Below are 15,613 nucleotides of genomic sequence, written 5' to 3' on the forward strand. Positions count from 1 at the left end.
TTCTCCTGGGTTCCCTTACCCTACTGCTCTCCACCCGGGTGCCCTTTCCCAATAAAATCTCTTGCTTTGTCAGCACAGGTGTCTCTTCGGACAATTCATTTCCAAGTGTTAGACAAGAGCCCAGTTTTGGGCCCTGGAAGGGGTCCCCCTTCCTGCAACACATCCATGCACATTGACATTTTATGCTAACACATGGTATGCCACACTATGAAAATTACTAGGATTTAAGATGTACCAACAGAACTTATATTTTATGATTTTTTAAATAAAATGTGTTCTTATCATTTTATAACAAAAGCTCTGTCCAAAAAACACTGACCAAGTATAAATACACACTAAGTGTGTGTGTGTGTGTGTGTGTGTGTGTGTGTGTAGCCAGTTCAGTAACAGTGTTAGTCATGGTGTTTGCCTGCTAAATTGCCTCCTATTTTTATTTTCCAACATTGCAGTACCTCAGGCATTTGGAAGTATGAGAGAGAATGAATCAAAAATTAACTGATTTTTCAGAGTTGTAATATATATTTTAAAATGCATAAAATGGAAAAATAGATTAAAGAAGAAAGAAGAAATGAAGGTTAAGATAAGAGAAAAAAGCAAAGGAGAATGGTAGAACAAGAAGGAAAGTAATTGGATGCTGAAGAAAAAGAATTGGAAATTAGGGAAAGAAAGTACGAACGAAAGAATGAGGAGACATAGTCTCTCAATTATCCACAAGTAAGAGGCTTAGAAATAGTTCCCTGAGGGAAGGATGTCTTTGTTAAAGAATGGGAAACAAAGACAAGAAGCAAATGACTCCTGCCTCTCTCATGATTGAAGAGATAATGGGAAAAGGAAGTCTTGCCAACCCTTCAAGTAAAAGGACAGAAAGGAGGCTTGAAAATAGCTTTGAAAGATCACCTTCTATTTCACCTCCTCAAATATACATAATTTGCTTCCTTTTTATTTATTCTCCCTGAGCCCTGTAACTATTAGGCGTTGAATTTGTCTGCCTGACTTTAGATTTACAGTCCATTCACATGGGAGAATTCTGAAGGCAGGTACTTGCAGGCATTGGTCCTGCTACTAACAGGTGTCCATGTCCAGGTTTCTGCAACTCTCTTGGCTTTTCGTTAATGATTTTAAGATGACTGTTCCAGTGTCAGTTCTCATTCTAGCACCAGGCAGGAGGGAAGGCAATGGCGAAGGGTAAAAAGGAATGAATCTGCTGGGACTATTCCCTTTAAAGAAGCTCTTAAGGAAGATCTCTTAATTAGTTCTACTTAGATCTAGTTGGTCAGAATTGCATCACTTGGCCTTTACTGTTTAAGAGGAAGGGCAAGCTAATGCAGGGGGATTTGTTTGTTTGTTTAAGCTTGACCTGTAGTTGCTACCCTTAAAATTGGAATGTCAGTAAGAAAGGAAGGAATGAATTCTAGGTAGAGAGCTCTTTTCAAATTACAGAAATTAGATATACTGATATTGAAATAAACGGGGCTGGCCCTACCATTTGTTGGGGTTTTTTTTGCTGATGATGTAAAAGTATTGCGTTTTGTCAGTATTACTTATGTCTTAGAAAAAAAATAATTGGTTGTGGTCCATGTGTGGGTTGGAAAAGAATTTCCAGACATGAGGCAAAATGAGAAAAGAATAAAGTTTATTAGAGTGGAAGAGGCTGTTAGAACACCTGGCCGAATCAAGGTAGAACTGACCACTTTCACAGAATTACAGCCAATTTTTATAGCCTCAAGACAGAGAAAATTCCTACTGGAATGGTGGCATTAGATGATTGGTTAGGATGTTATAAAGTGTATAGTAGGGTGGGTATTTTACAAAATCTGGGGTCAGGAAACTGGCTGGTTTAAATCAGGAGGCTCATGGCAAAAGTTGCTATGGGGCTTGGTCAGTTCCAGAGATTTTTGTCCTGTGACCTTGGTACAGGGCTCCACACCTGTGACCTTAGTATAGGGTACTAATTGAGAGCTAAATATTTACTAGTGGCCACCTTTTCTTTCCTTTTAAGTATACTCCAAATAATCACTGGGTAAAAGCTGAAAAATGCACTTAAATGTACAGGAATAAACTGTCTACATGAATGAAATCAACAGGAATCAAAAACATAAAAGTTCTTGTGTCAGTGATATCAGATCAGATCAGTCGCTCAGTCGTGTCCGACTCTTTTCGACCCCATGAATCGCAGCATGCCAGGCCTCCCTGTCCATCACCAACTCCCGGAGTTCACCCAGACTCACATCCATCGAGTCAGTGATGCCATCCAGCCATCTCATCCTCTGTCATCCCCTTCTCCTCCTGCCCCCAATCCCTCCCAGCATCACAGTCTTTTCCAATGAGTCAACTCTTTGCATGAGGTGGCCAAAGTACTGGAGTTTCAGCTTTAGCATCATTCTTTCCAAGGAAATCCCAGGGCTGATCTCCTTCAGAATGGACTGGTTGGATCTCCTTGCAGTCCAAGGGACTCTCAAGAGTCTTCTCCAACACCACAGTTCAAAAGCATCAATTCTTCGGTGCTCAGCTTTCTTCACAGTCCAACTCTCACATCCATACATGACTACTGGAAAAACCATAGCCTTGACTAGACGGACCATTGTTGGCAAAGTAATGTCTCTGCTTTTGAATATGCTATCTAGGTTGGTCATAACTTTCCTTCCAAGGAGTAAGCGTCTTTTAATTTCATGGCTGTAGTCACCATCTGCAGTGATTTTGGAGCCCAGGAAAATAAAGTCTGACACTGTTTCCACTGTTTCCCCATCTATTTCCCATGAAGTGATGGGACTGGATGCCATGATCTTCATTTTCTGAATGTTGAGCTTTAAGCCAACGTTTCCACTCTCCTCTTTCACTTTCATCAAGAGGCTTTTTAGTTCCTCTTCACTTTCTGCCATCAGGGTTGTGTCATCTGCATATCTGAGGTTATTGATATTTCTCCTGGCAATCTTGATTCCAGCTTGTGTTTCTTCCAGCGCAGCGTTTCTCATGATGTTCTCTGCATAGAAGTCAGTGATATGGACATCCACAAATCTCTGGAAACACTTGGCAGTTGTTTGTAAGCAAGATTCCTTATTTTAAATAACAAGCACATTTGACAGTTTCTAGCGGAGTTTCATGATAAAAATAAGTTAGGATTAGTTTGGCTGCATGAAAGAAAACCAAAATAACAATGGGATAAAAACACATAGAAGGTAGCTGGTCCCGTCTCATGTGGTGATTTGATGAATGGCCCAGTCATCTAATTCCTTCAGTTTTCCACTCAAATACCTTTGGGGTTTTATTTTCAAATTTGCTTCATGGAGACAGAGGACTTCTGGGGTTAAGCCATTTTATCTTCAATGCAGACAATACACAAGTAGAAGAAAGGACAGAGAGGCCAAGGAACTGAGCCAGCTCTTAAGTAGCTTTCCTGGGCGTCCCATACCACACACCTGTATACATCTTGTGTGCTATAATGTAGTCGCTTACACTTACCTTATTGAAAAGAAGGCTGGAAAAAGTAGAAGGTCAATTACACTGTAAGTCTAAATAAAAATTGAGTTCTGTTTTTATGGAAGAAGTGAAGAATGGATATTGTGTGGCAACTAGCTGCATCTATACTTCTAGGAGCTAGCAGGGTTCTTGATACACTGTGTACTTCAATGAATAGCTCAGTGGCCACCCAGCCTAATTCATGCTTTAGAGGTAGCAACCTCAGGGCATATATAATGCAACAATCAAGTAAAAAGTTTTGGGTTGCTGATTGTAACATGTGTACCTTTTCAGCCTCTGCTCTGTCTTCTACTCATGTTCAGGTTGGGCTTAGCTTTTGATCACCAAACCCTCAAATCCCAAATATTCAACCTTGGAAGATTTGCTAGATAATAATGATGTCAAGGAAGATTCATGTGGGTAAAGAGGATGATCACATCATTCAGGGAATATCCCCAGATGCTATTTTAAACCACTTGCTCTTCCTTCACAGGTGTTTGCCTCTGGTAACCACATCACCCCTCTCGTCCAATATTTTCTGCTTTACAAGCTTCTCTTACCTTCTATTTGGGCCATACTTTTTCTTAGATTCCCAAAGCCTTCATATCTCATCATGGAAACACCAATAGAAAGCCCCAAATTCCTTAGTGGTAAAGAGCCTGCCTGCCATTGCAGGAGATATAAGAGACTCAGGTTTGATACCTGAGTCAGGAAGATCTCCTGGAGGAGGTCATGGCGACTCACTTCAGTATTCTTGCCTGGAGAATCCCATGGACAGAAGAGGGTGGTGGGCTACAGTCCTTGGGTCGCAAAGAGCCAGACACAACTGAAGCAGCTTAGCACACGTCCCTTATTTAATCTCATTACTTGTTGAACAGGGCTTCCCAAGTGGTGCTAGAAGTAAAAAATTTGCCTGCCAATGGAGGAGATGCAGGAGACCCAGGTTTGCTCCCTGGATTGGGAGGATCCTCTGGAGAAGGGAATGGCAACCCACTCCAATATTCTCGCCTGGGAAATCTCATGCACAGAGGAGCCTGGTGGGCTATAGTCCATGGGGTCACAAAGAGTCAAACACGACTGGTAACCCACTCTAGTATTACTGCCTGGGAAATCTCATGGACAGAGGAGCCCGGCAGGCTATAGTCCATGGGGCTGCAAAGAGTCAAACATGACTGAGCAACTAACACACACACACACATTTAGTGAACAATTGTTTGCTAATAGATATGACAAGGTTCTGGATTCTTGGCAGAGTACAAATGCATATAAATGTACAAATGCACAGCCATGGGGCCCCAGAAGTTTGAACTCCAGTGTTTCCCATGAGAACAAAGATTTGCTCTTCGTGGTTCCCAGATAGTGCAATGAGTTTCAGTGAGAAAAAATCATGAACAAGCCTTGCCTTTATTTCTAATGGGACCCAACAGAGCTTTCTGCAATTAAGTCTTCTGTCTTTGGGGCTTCTTTCAACAAATGTTTTTCTGGAGTCTTTTGCTCACATTTTTCTGGTTGCTTTTGTAATTAACATTAGAGAAGAGAAATTTGATGAGTTTTTTTTTTTTTTTTTTTGCAATAGTAACAGAAGGTGTGTTCCCCACAAGGTTAATAAACATAGCTACATTTATTATGACTTTTATGTATGCCAAGCACAGTTCTAGGTGTCTTAAAGATATCATTTCATTTCACTCTCTAAACTGTACTTTGAGCTAAGTATTTTAAGCAGAGCATAACTAAAATATTTGAGGGAGACAGAGGTCTTTGACTGAAATTTTGTGATATTTTCACCAATATAAAAAAAAAAAAAACTATGTTTCATTATTTATATGGATGTTTTTCTACTTCTGACAGTTTTATTATAGCTTTGATGATTAAGATATTTCCTATCCAGCAGTCCAGGTCTGCATTTTAGAGGTTGAGGACACAACCTCTGTTGTGAGAACACCTGCCTCTGTTCTCTATACCTGGACCACATAAACCTTATCTAAGATAATTAACATATCTGTGAAGTATAGGTGAAGAAGCTGAAGCTTAGAGATGTTAAATAACTTCCACAAGGTTATGTAAATAATAGCAGGACAGGGATTGAAAACAAGAACTGATTAACCAGAAAGTTCATTCTCTCTCTTGTTAAAAAATAATTTTTACTGGAGTATAGTTTAGGCTTCCCCAGTAGCTCAGCAGTAAAGAATCTGCCTGCATTACAGAAGACACAGAAGGCGTGGGCTTGATGCCTGGATTGGGAAGATCCCCTGGAGGAGGAAATGCAATCCACTTAAGTATTCTTACCTGGGAAATCCCATGGATAGAGGAGCCTGGTGGGCTATGGTCCAGGGAGTTGCAAAGATTCGGACACGACTGAACACACACACATAGTTGACTTACGATGTTAGTCTCAGGTGTACAGCAAAGTGAATCAGTTATACGTAAACATATATTCACTCTTTTAAGGTTATTTTCCCGAATAGGTCATTACAGAGTATTAAGTAGAGTTCCCTATGCTATACACTACATCCTTATTAGTTATTTTATGTATAGTAGTGTATATATGTCAGTCCTGATCTCCCAATTTGTCCCTCTACCCACCTACCCTGAGGTAACCACAAGTTTGTTTTCTACATCTGTTAACTCTATTTCTGTTTTGTAGATAAGTTTATTTGTACCCTTTTTTAGAGTCCACATATAAGTAATCAATACGATATTTGTCTTTCTCTGACTTACTTCCCTCCCTGTGACAATCCCTGCTGCTGCTGCTAAGTCACTTCAGTCGTGTCCGACTCTGTGTGACCCGAGAGACAGCAGCCCACCAGACTTCCCCGCCCCTGGGATTCTCCAGGCAAGAACACTGGAGTGGGCTGCCATTTCCTTCTCCAGGGGAAGAAGGGAGAAGGGACCTAGTGACAATCCCTAGGTCCACCCCTGTTGCTGCAAATGGCATTAGTCCATTCTTTGTATGGCTGAGTAATATTCCATTGCATATATGTACCACATCTTCTTTATCCATTCCCCTGTTGCTGTACTTCTAGGTTGCTTCTGTGTCCTGGTGATTGTGAATAGTGCTGCAGCAATCATAGGGGTGCATGCGTCTTTTCAAATTATAGTTTTGTCTGTATATATGCCCAGAAATGGGATTGCTGTATCATATGGTAGCTCTTTTTTAGTTTAAGGAACCTCCATACTGTTCTTCATAGTGACTGAATCAATTTACATTCCCACCAACAGTGTAGGAGACTTCCCATCCTCCACACCCTTTCCAACATTTATTGTTTGTAGATTTTGTAATGAAGGTCATTCTGACTGGTGTGAGGTGATACCTCATTGTAGTTTTGATTTGCATTTCTCTAGTAATTAGTGATGTTGAGCATCTTTTCATGTGCTTTTTTAGCCATATGTATGTCTTCTTAGGAGAAATGTCTAGATTTTCTGCCCATTTTTTGGATCGGGTTGTTTGTTTTCTTGGTATTGAGTTGTGAAGAAACTGAAGGTTAGAGACATTAAATAACTTACCCAAGGTTATGTAGCTAGTAGCAGGACAGGTATTTAAAACAAGAACCATCAACCAGGCAGTTTATTTTCTTAATCATGCTATTCAGCTTTTTAGGTGCTTAATTTTAGGGGGAGACTTTCCCATAGATGAATAATTAGATTCTTTCAGATCAAACCTCAAATGACCAGGTTACTCATTGAAAAGAATATGCTGGTAAGTGTTTAATGCCTAGCCATCAAAGAAAGAAAAAGCCATAACTTTTAGCATTTGCCAACTTCTGTGGCATAAACACACCCCTCACAGCTGATTCCATGCAAGGTGACATGGAAAGATGACCTGAGAAAAGATGTACACAAGAGGCTCTCGTTAGCTAGTGTGAGCCACTGGCTCTGTGATAATTAGTAACAATATCTGTGCTCTGCATTAACAGTCAATTAGATTATTAAGCAATCTGGTGAGCTCAAAGAATGTTGTGTGGCAAAGGCTTAGACGTTTCAGCCAAGTCAATCCGAATAGAGTCCTGGCCACACTACTAAATAGCTACATGCCTGGGTCCAGCCCTGGCCGATCCAGGGAATTCAAAGGGGAGATGGCTTCGGCAAGTTCAATGGATACGATAGCTTTATTTAAATATTAACTAGAGATATAAAGAGTAATAGAATGAGGATAGCTCAGTAGGAAAATTCAGCGGAGAAAAGAGGCTGAGTAGCTTGGTTTACGCAGAAAATCAATATAACCTGTGACATCAGGTTAGCTCTGACCACGGAGGCCGCAGGCACCCTCTCGAATAGCGGAAGTTGCCCCACCTTAGGCACCTTCTTGAGTGGGTCTTAGAAGCCCAGGCAAATAAATGGTCGCAGAGGACCTCCACGCTCCAGATGGAGACTCAGCCAGAATGTTAAAGAAAGAATGACATGGGGAGACCAAACTTCGGTGAGCAAGGCCCGTAACTTTATTTTCAACAGGGGCTTTTATACCCTAAGTTGCACATAGAGGATAATGCTGCTGCTGCTAAGTCGCTTCAGTCGTGTCTGACTCTGTGAGATCCCAGAGACGGCAGCCCACCAGGCTCCCCCGTCCCTGGGATTCTCCAGGCAAGAACACTGGAGTGGGTTGCCATTTCCTTCTCCAATGCATGAAAGTGAAAAGTAAAAGTGAAGTCGCTCAGTCGTGTCCGACTCTCAGCGACCACATGGAGCAGTCTTCCAGGCTCCTCCATCCATGGGATTTTCCAGGCAAGAGTACTGGAGTGGGGTGCCATTGCCTTCTCCAAGAGGATAATAGGGGATGTGAAATCATGCAAAGACAGCAGTCTTTGATCCTTATCGAAACCAGGGTTTCTTTTCTGCAAATTTATAGTATACAAATGGTTTAGGTGATTTACATCATCTTCTGGCCAGAAGGCCTATTAACATTTTATGACTCTGATAAAGGTTTGTCAACCCTAAGACTTATTTTCTCTAAGAATAATTATTTTAAAGTTTGGTGCCATCCTCCAAAGGTGTTAGATAAAGTTGCATTCCTTATAGGGCAGAAGTGCAGTGGGTTTATAACAAAGGAAAGAATTTATTACCTTAAGGGTCTAAAGTTGCTAACACCAAGGCCACTACTTAATTTTCTACATACCAAATATATTAATTAATACACATTCAAGGATACAATACAGGGGATGTGGAAACTTGGCAGCAAGCATTGGCTCATCAGTGAAATCTTTTACTAGTTTTATTCTGACAGTTTCTAACTCTCTGAGAGGCTCTAAGCTATTTGAATATCTTAAGCTTCCCGTGCCTCTGGAGGCTGAGAGACTGTAAACAATCGTATGCATAGCTGTAGGAGTCCGGGTAAACTTGTCAGGCCAGTTAGAGAGCTATCTGAGGGGTTTGGATTTAAACACTCCTATTATGCCCAGGAACTTTATTGACTGGAGCTTTAAGTTAACTCCTTATCAGAGAGAACGAGATGGTGGTGGGGGACAGCCCCCCGTAAAGTCAGAGGTGAGAGCACAAAGCAGTAAAGTAGGCAGACTCTGGTTTGGGGGTAGATGCTCGAGAATATCCAGGGGGACTCCTGAGGTTCTATCCCCTCTTTGCATATGCCGAGCCTCCTTCCTCATGACCTTTGCCATGGGCAGAGCTCCTCATGCTGGCTCCCGGCAGCTACATGCTCATGTGATTGTGGGCAACTTATTCACCCCTTCTGAACCTCAGTTACCTTATCTCTTACACAGAGATAATACTACCTACCTCAGGTAGATTTGATCAGTTTTCAATGTAAAGACATATGGAAATTGCCTAGTTATAGGGTGTCATGTGTATTTATTAATAGTTGCATGCATACTAATGCTTATTTCTCTTCACTCAATCCATTGACAAACATTTATTTGTTACTAAAATTAAAAGAGTAATATTTACTGGTTTTATGAAATATTTTTCTTAATCATAAGAAATCTTATTTTACCTTTTATTTTCCAACTTTTCAAATAGATGTTACTATAAGATATATTTTACTTTCCTCTAGTTCTGCTATTAAACAACACACAAAATTAGCACAAATTAAATAGTGACTATTACCTTGATCTCAGTATTGAGGAGACAGTAGGGAGGGGTGGGGTCCACTTCACTTAAATAAAGCAACAACTACTCAGTTCAGTTCAGTTCAGTCGCTCAGTTGTGTCTGACTCTTTGTGACCCCATGAATCGCAGCACGCCAGGCCTCCCTGTCCATCAGCAACTCCCAGAGTTCATTCAGACTCACGTCCATCGAGTCAGTGATGCCATCCAGCCATCTCATTCTCTGTCGTCCCCTTCTCCTCCTGCCCCCAATCCCTCCCAGCATCAGAGTCTTTTCCAATGAGTCAACTCTTTGCATGAGGTGGCCAAAGTATTGGAGTTTCAGCTTTAGCATCATTCCTTCCAAAGAAATCCCAGGGCTGATCTCCTTCAGAACTACTCAGGTCCTGCCAATTATTATGAGACAACATACAGACTCAATGTTGCCAGATCTCTCCATTTTTCTAAAGAACCAGGAATCTGAATCTTTTTGTGAAACCTCATAATTTTATATATCTTTAGGTGTGTGTTTTTTTTTTTTTTTTTGATGAGGACCATTTTTTAAAAGTCTTTATTGAATTTGTTACAGCATTGCTTCTGTTTCATGTTTTGGTTGTTTGGCCACAAGGCATGTGGGATCTTAGTGCTCTGATCAGGGATTGAACATACATCCACTGCACTGGAAGGCAAAGTCCTAACCATTGGACTGCCAAGAAAGTTCCTAAGTATCTTCTTGGCTTCCCTGGTGACTCAGATGGTAAAGAATACTCCTGCAATGCAGGAGACACGAGTTCAGTCCCTGGTTTAGGAAGATCCCCTGAAGGAGGGCATGGCAACCCACTCCAGTATTCTTGCATGGAGAATCCCAAAGACAGAGGAGCTGGGTGGACTTGTGTCCATGGGGTCATAGTTTGGACATGACTGAGCAACCCAAACTTCCACTTTCACATTGTAAAAGCAATACCACAAAAGCCAGATCTGACAGATCAGCTATCAGTGTGAGACTTCTGAATTAATGAATGAATGGAGGTTTTGGGTGAGATAAAAAGTACAGAAAGGAGCCTGAACCAAGCAGAGAGGCAGGGATGATGAAGGGAGGGACATATTAATACTTCAGGTAGAGCAGGGCACCTACCCGTGCTGGAAAGCACTCTTGCATAAACAAGCTTGGACCAGTACCTTTGGGAGAAATTGAACACAGTCTATCTAGAATTCCAAGAAATAGGATTTTTCTTCTATTAAGAATATGGAGAATTTTTTTTTTTTTTATGTCATGGAAAGTGATATAATTAATCTGATAGTAGGTGGAGATAGATTCAAGGATGGGAATCAGAGCATGTGTTTTCAGGGTCTTATCCTTGGTGCCAAGCTGCCTGGGTTTATATCTGGCTTACCACTTTATAGTTCTGTTACTAACTGGGAAGATATTCTATCCCTCTGGGTCTCATGGTTAATAAAAGCATTGTAAAGATTAAATGAATTGCTGATTATGAAGTGTTGAGGCAATGCCCAGCACAGAGGAAGCATTCAAAACAAACTTAGCTGCTATTGTCAGTGTTCAAAAAAAGGAAGTGAGCAGCAGGAACATTAATTAAGAGGTTGCTATAAATTGCAGGTATAAATTGTTCAATGAAAGTCATTTGATGGCTATAGAAAGAAGAGGATAGTGTAGAAGTGAAGACTGAGTAGTTTTTTTTTTTTTTCACTTTTTAAAAAAACATGGTTAATAAGAAAAATGACCTACCCTGAAAAATATAAGGACTTGTAAATAAGGAATCTTACAATCATGGGAAGATGAGTTCAACCCGAGATGCAACAAGATGAATTTGGGAGAAAATATAATGTGCTATCAGCAGTTGAAGATGTAGGGTAAGAAGTAGATTGCACTTTCAATATGACCTGTTTACTGAACTGGGAATGATGTTTAGCACCTTGTGTTCACTGCTTTCGAGTAAAACCAAACATGGGAAATGCCATCTCTGCCCTTCATCAGATGATATGCAAATAAGACAAGAAAACCCATGGCCATTCCATCAGGATGGCACTAAAAAATGGTGGCCACAAGTGCTCTGGGTGTTCACAGAAGGGAAAAATTTGGAGATGGAAGAGCGTGGGGACTAAGTCTTCCTATGAAATGTGCGACAACGTGGTGCAGTTTGGAGGGAAAGGTACATGGAGAATATACATACAGGTGTATTTGGGATCAAGAATCAGGTTGGTTTGACTGGAAGGTTGAGTTTCTTTGGGTGAAAACATTTTTGAATTTAATAAGATTGGTTCAGGGCATATTAGAGAAGGTCCTCCTGTCAGGATGAGGACTTTTTCCATATATACGGTGAAGAGTTTGCACTGTGCATTTTGGCAATGCAGTCATACAATGAATCTCTACTTTTCAAATGTGGCCATTTGTATATGAGACTGAGTAGATGGATGAGGCAAGTACATGAGGTACAACAAGCATGATTTTGTACTGAGTGAAGGTACATAAAGGAGGAGATGAGACATGACTTTAAGAAAAGCAGCAAAATTATGCAAAGCAGCTGGTGCCCAGGAAAACATCTGTAATTCAGAAAAGAGAATGGGATTTAAATTGCAGATTTAATAATCACCTAGAAATGACTGTTGAAAGCAGAAAGTAAATGAGATTTTCAAAAGAGCATCCTCGGGGAGAGGAGGGGGAAAGAGCTTCTGTATTATAGCCTTGAGTGATACCCACATGGAAAGAATGGGAAGAAGAGAATTTAGTGAAAAGGACCGAGAAAAGGGTTGTTGAGGTGGAGGAAAATCTTAGATAGGGCCCTGTTATGGAAAACAAAGATGCCAGATTGCTGGGAAGCAGAAGGTCAAATTTATGCTTGACAATGAGTTCTTGGGGCATGTTCACTCTTCCTTCCAAGAAAAGAGGGTCTGTGGGAAAAGCATGAGAGACCCCTGGGCTCAGCCAACACCAGAAAAGGCCTTGCGCTGTGGGGTACAGAATGGTTACAGCCAGAAAGAATTCAGAAGTCCATAGTATTTCAAATGATAACTAAAAATGCAGTTGGATTTATTGGAAATACATTTATGTGATATATGCCTATATAAATTAATTTCTTTAGATTTTGTAAAGGTGCTTACTTTTAATAGAAATGTCTGGTTCTAGGTAGGCATATCTTAAAAATGAAACCCATAGTGCTAAGGAAACAAGTCTGAAATTCAAGATTTATCAACATTGGCCCTATTGACATTTTGGACTGGATATTTTGTTGTGTATAACTGTCCTGTGTCTTTGGGTTGTTTGGCAGTATCCCTAGTCTCTGCACCCGTCAAAAGTTGTGACAACCCCAAATTTCTTCAGTCATCAAACGTATCCTTCAGAGGGCAAGATTGTCCTCATGCCCTTCATCAAGAAGTACTCCTAGAGTTTAACAGCAGCCAAGGAAGGTTGTTTTTTTTTTTTTCTTTCCTTTCCCCTGCAAGGGGAAAGAAAACATATCTAACCAATAAAGATCATGGAGTAATAAACTTATAATTACCATATTTGTGACATAAAGGTGTTTATGTATATGATCTATACATATATAGAAACATATACATATATTTGCAAAGAGAAAGTTCGGCTTTCAACTATGGAAGAGAAGCTGAAGTTATAAAACCACAAAATAAATTAACCATTATATCTAAACAGATATGCCAGAGGGTAGTATTTTCATTTAGTGGCAAATACAATTAAACAGACATTCAGTTTGAAGCAAATAAAATCCTCCATATATCTGGTGGCATCTTTATACTGATATAGATTGCAGTAAGAAGCAATTTGTATAAATCACTATTATTCCAGGGAGAGATATATAGACCAAGCAAATCTAATGTGACAGATGTTATAAATGTCATCATTATGGGTTTTCATTTCAATTCAAACAGTTCATAGACTTCTTATTATATTAAATAGAGGATTGGAGCTTCTATTGATACTTTCAGTAAAGACAATAGCCTTGTCACATAGAAAATTTGTTCAGGTTGAGCTTTTTTTACCTTCTTATGGATAAAATGGGCTCTACTATGCGGTATTTAAAAGAAATATCTTCGATCAGGAATAGTCTGAGAGTCTATCTGAAGTAACAAATTAAGACAAAGCAAGAAAGAAAATAATTCTACTTAGTATGTAAATAATTTTTGATGTCTGTATAAAACAATAATGGATTTTATATTTTTCATATCAATAAATATTAAAATGTACAATACACGGCCATATCAACGGTTCACAAAGGTCTCAATTCTCGTATGCAAAGAACATAAAAGCTGTCTTGTGTCTATTTCTTTTTAATCCCTCAAGTGCACTGGATGATGTAGAGCAGAATTTATGTGTCTGTAAATGTAGGTTTGTAAGGCTGTTTCAAGAGAAATATTAATGCCCCTTAAGATCTTTCCTAAAATAGATTAAACTACCATCTGTTGGCTAGAGCATCTGCCTTCCATATCTATGGGTTTCTCATCTGCAGATTCAAACAAAGACAGATAAATGCGGTTAACTGAATTTGTGAATGCAAACCCAGGGCATACAGAGGGCTGAAGGTCAAGGGCATTCCTTGCACTAACCCATCTTAAGTAAGGAATTTAAGCATTTGGAGATTTTGGTACCTAGAGGGACTCCTGGAACCCATCCTTCATGAATACTGAGAAAGGACTACATATTCTTTTTTTTTTTTTGGTGACGGTGTGAAGAGTTTATTTTAGGTAAAAACAAATTGGGGCTTCCCTGGTGACTCAGGTGGTAAAGAATCTACCTGCAATGCAGGAGACCAGGTTGAATCCTTGGGTCAGGAAGAGCCCCTGGAGAAGAGACTGGCTACCCACTCCAGTATTCTTGCCTGGAGAATCCCATGGAAAGAGCAGCCTGCCAGGCTACAGTCATGGGGTTGCAAAAAGTTAGACATGACTGAGTGACTAACACACCCAACTTAAAATATGTGACAACATAATTTACTGTTCTTTCTTTTAATGAAGTATATTTGACTTACAATATTATGTTAGTTTTAGATATACCACTTTGTGATTTGATATTTCTATACATTACAAAATAATCACTAGTGATTTAGTTACTTTGAGTCTAGTCACCATGTACCAGCAAAGTTATTACATTATTATTGACCACCTGTGCTTATGCTGTACATTATATCAGGATGGCTTATTTATTTTGTAACTGAAGGTTTGTACTTCTTAATCTCCTTGACCTATTTTACTTATCCCTCTTCCCTCTGGCAACCACTAGTTTGTTCTCTGTATCTACAAGCCTGTTTTTTTATTATGTTTGTTCAATTGTTTCATAGATTCCACATATAAATGGTATATGTCATATGGTATTTGTCTTGCTGCCGCTGCTGCTAAGTTGCTTCAGTCGTGTCCAACTCTGTGCAACCACCAGGCTCCGCCATCCCTGGGATTCTCCAGGAAAAAACATTGGAGTGGGTTGCCATTTCCATTTTCATGAGAATGAAAAGTGAAAGTGAAGTCGCTCAGTTGTGTCCAATTCTGTGCGACCCCATGGACTGTAGCCCACCAGGCTCCTCCATCCATGGGATTTTCCAGGCAAGTGTACTGGAGTGGAGCATCATTGCCTTCTCCAGGTATTTGTCTTACTGCCTTCTAAGTCCATTCATCCCTTATTGGACATATCATTTGCAAACATTTTTTCACATTTTGTAGATGGCCTTTTCATTTTGTTTATGGTTTCCTTTACTGTGTAAAAGCTTTTGTTTTTGGTTCAGTCATTCAGTCATGTCTAACTCTTTGCAACCCCATGGATTGCAGAATGGCAGGCTTCCCGGTCCTTCATTATCTCCCAAAGTTTGCTCGAACCCATGTCCACTGAGTCGATGATGGCATCCAACCATCTCATCCTCTGTTGCCCCCTTCTCCTCCTGCCCTCAATCTTTCCAAGCATCAGGATCTTTTCCAGTGTGTTGGCTCTTTACATCAGTTGGCCAAAGTGTTGGAGTTTCGGCTTCAGCATCAGTCCTTCCAATGAATATTCAAGGTTGATTTCCTTTAGGATTGACTGGTTTGATCTCCTTGAGACTCTGCAAGGGACTCTCAAGAGTCTTTTCCAGCACCACAGTTTGAAAGCATCAGTTCTTCAGCATTC

This window comes from Bos indicus x Bos taurus, chromosome 2 (assembly GCF_003369695.1).
Source record: "Bos indicus x Bos taurus breed Angus x Brahman F1 hybrid chromosome 2, Bos_hybrid_MaternalHap_v2.0, whole genome shotgun sequence".
Classification (NCBI taxonomy): Eukaryota; Metazoa; Chordata; class Mammalia; order Artiodactyla; family Bovidae; genus Bos; species Bos indicus x Bos taurus.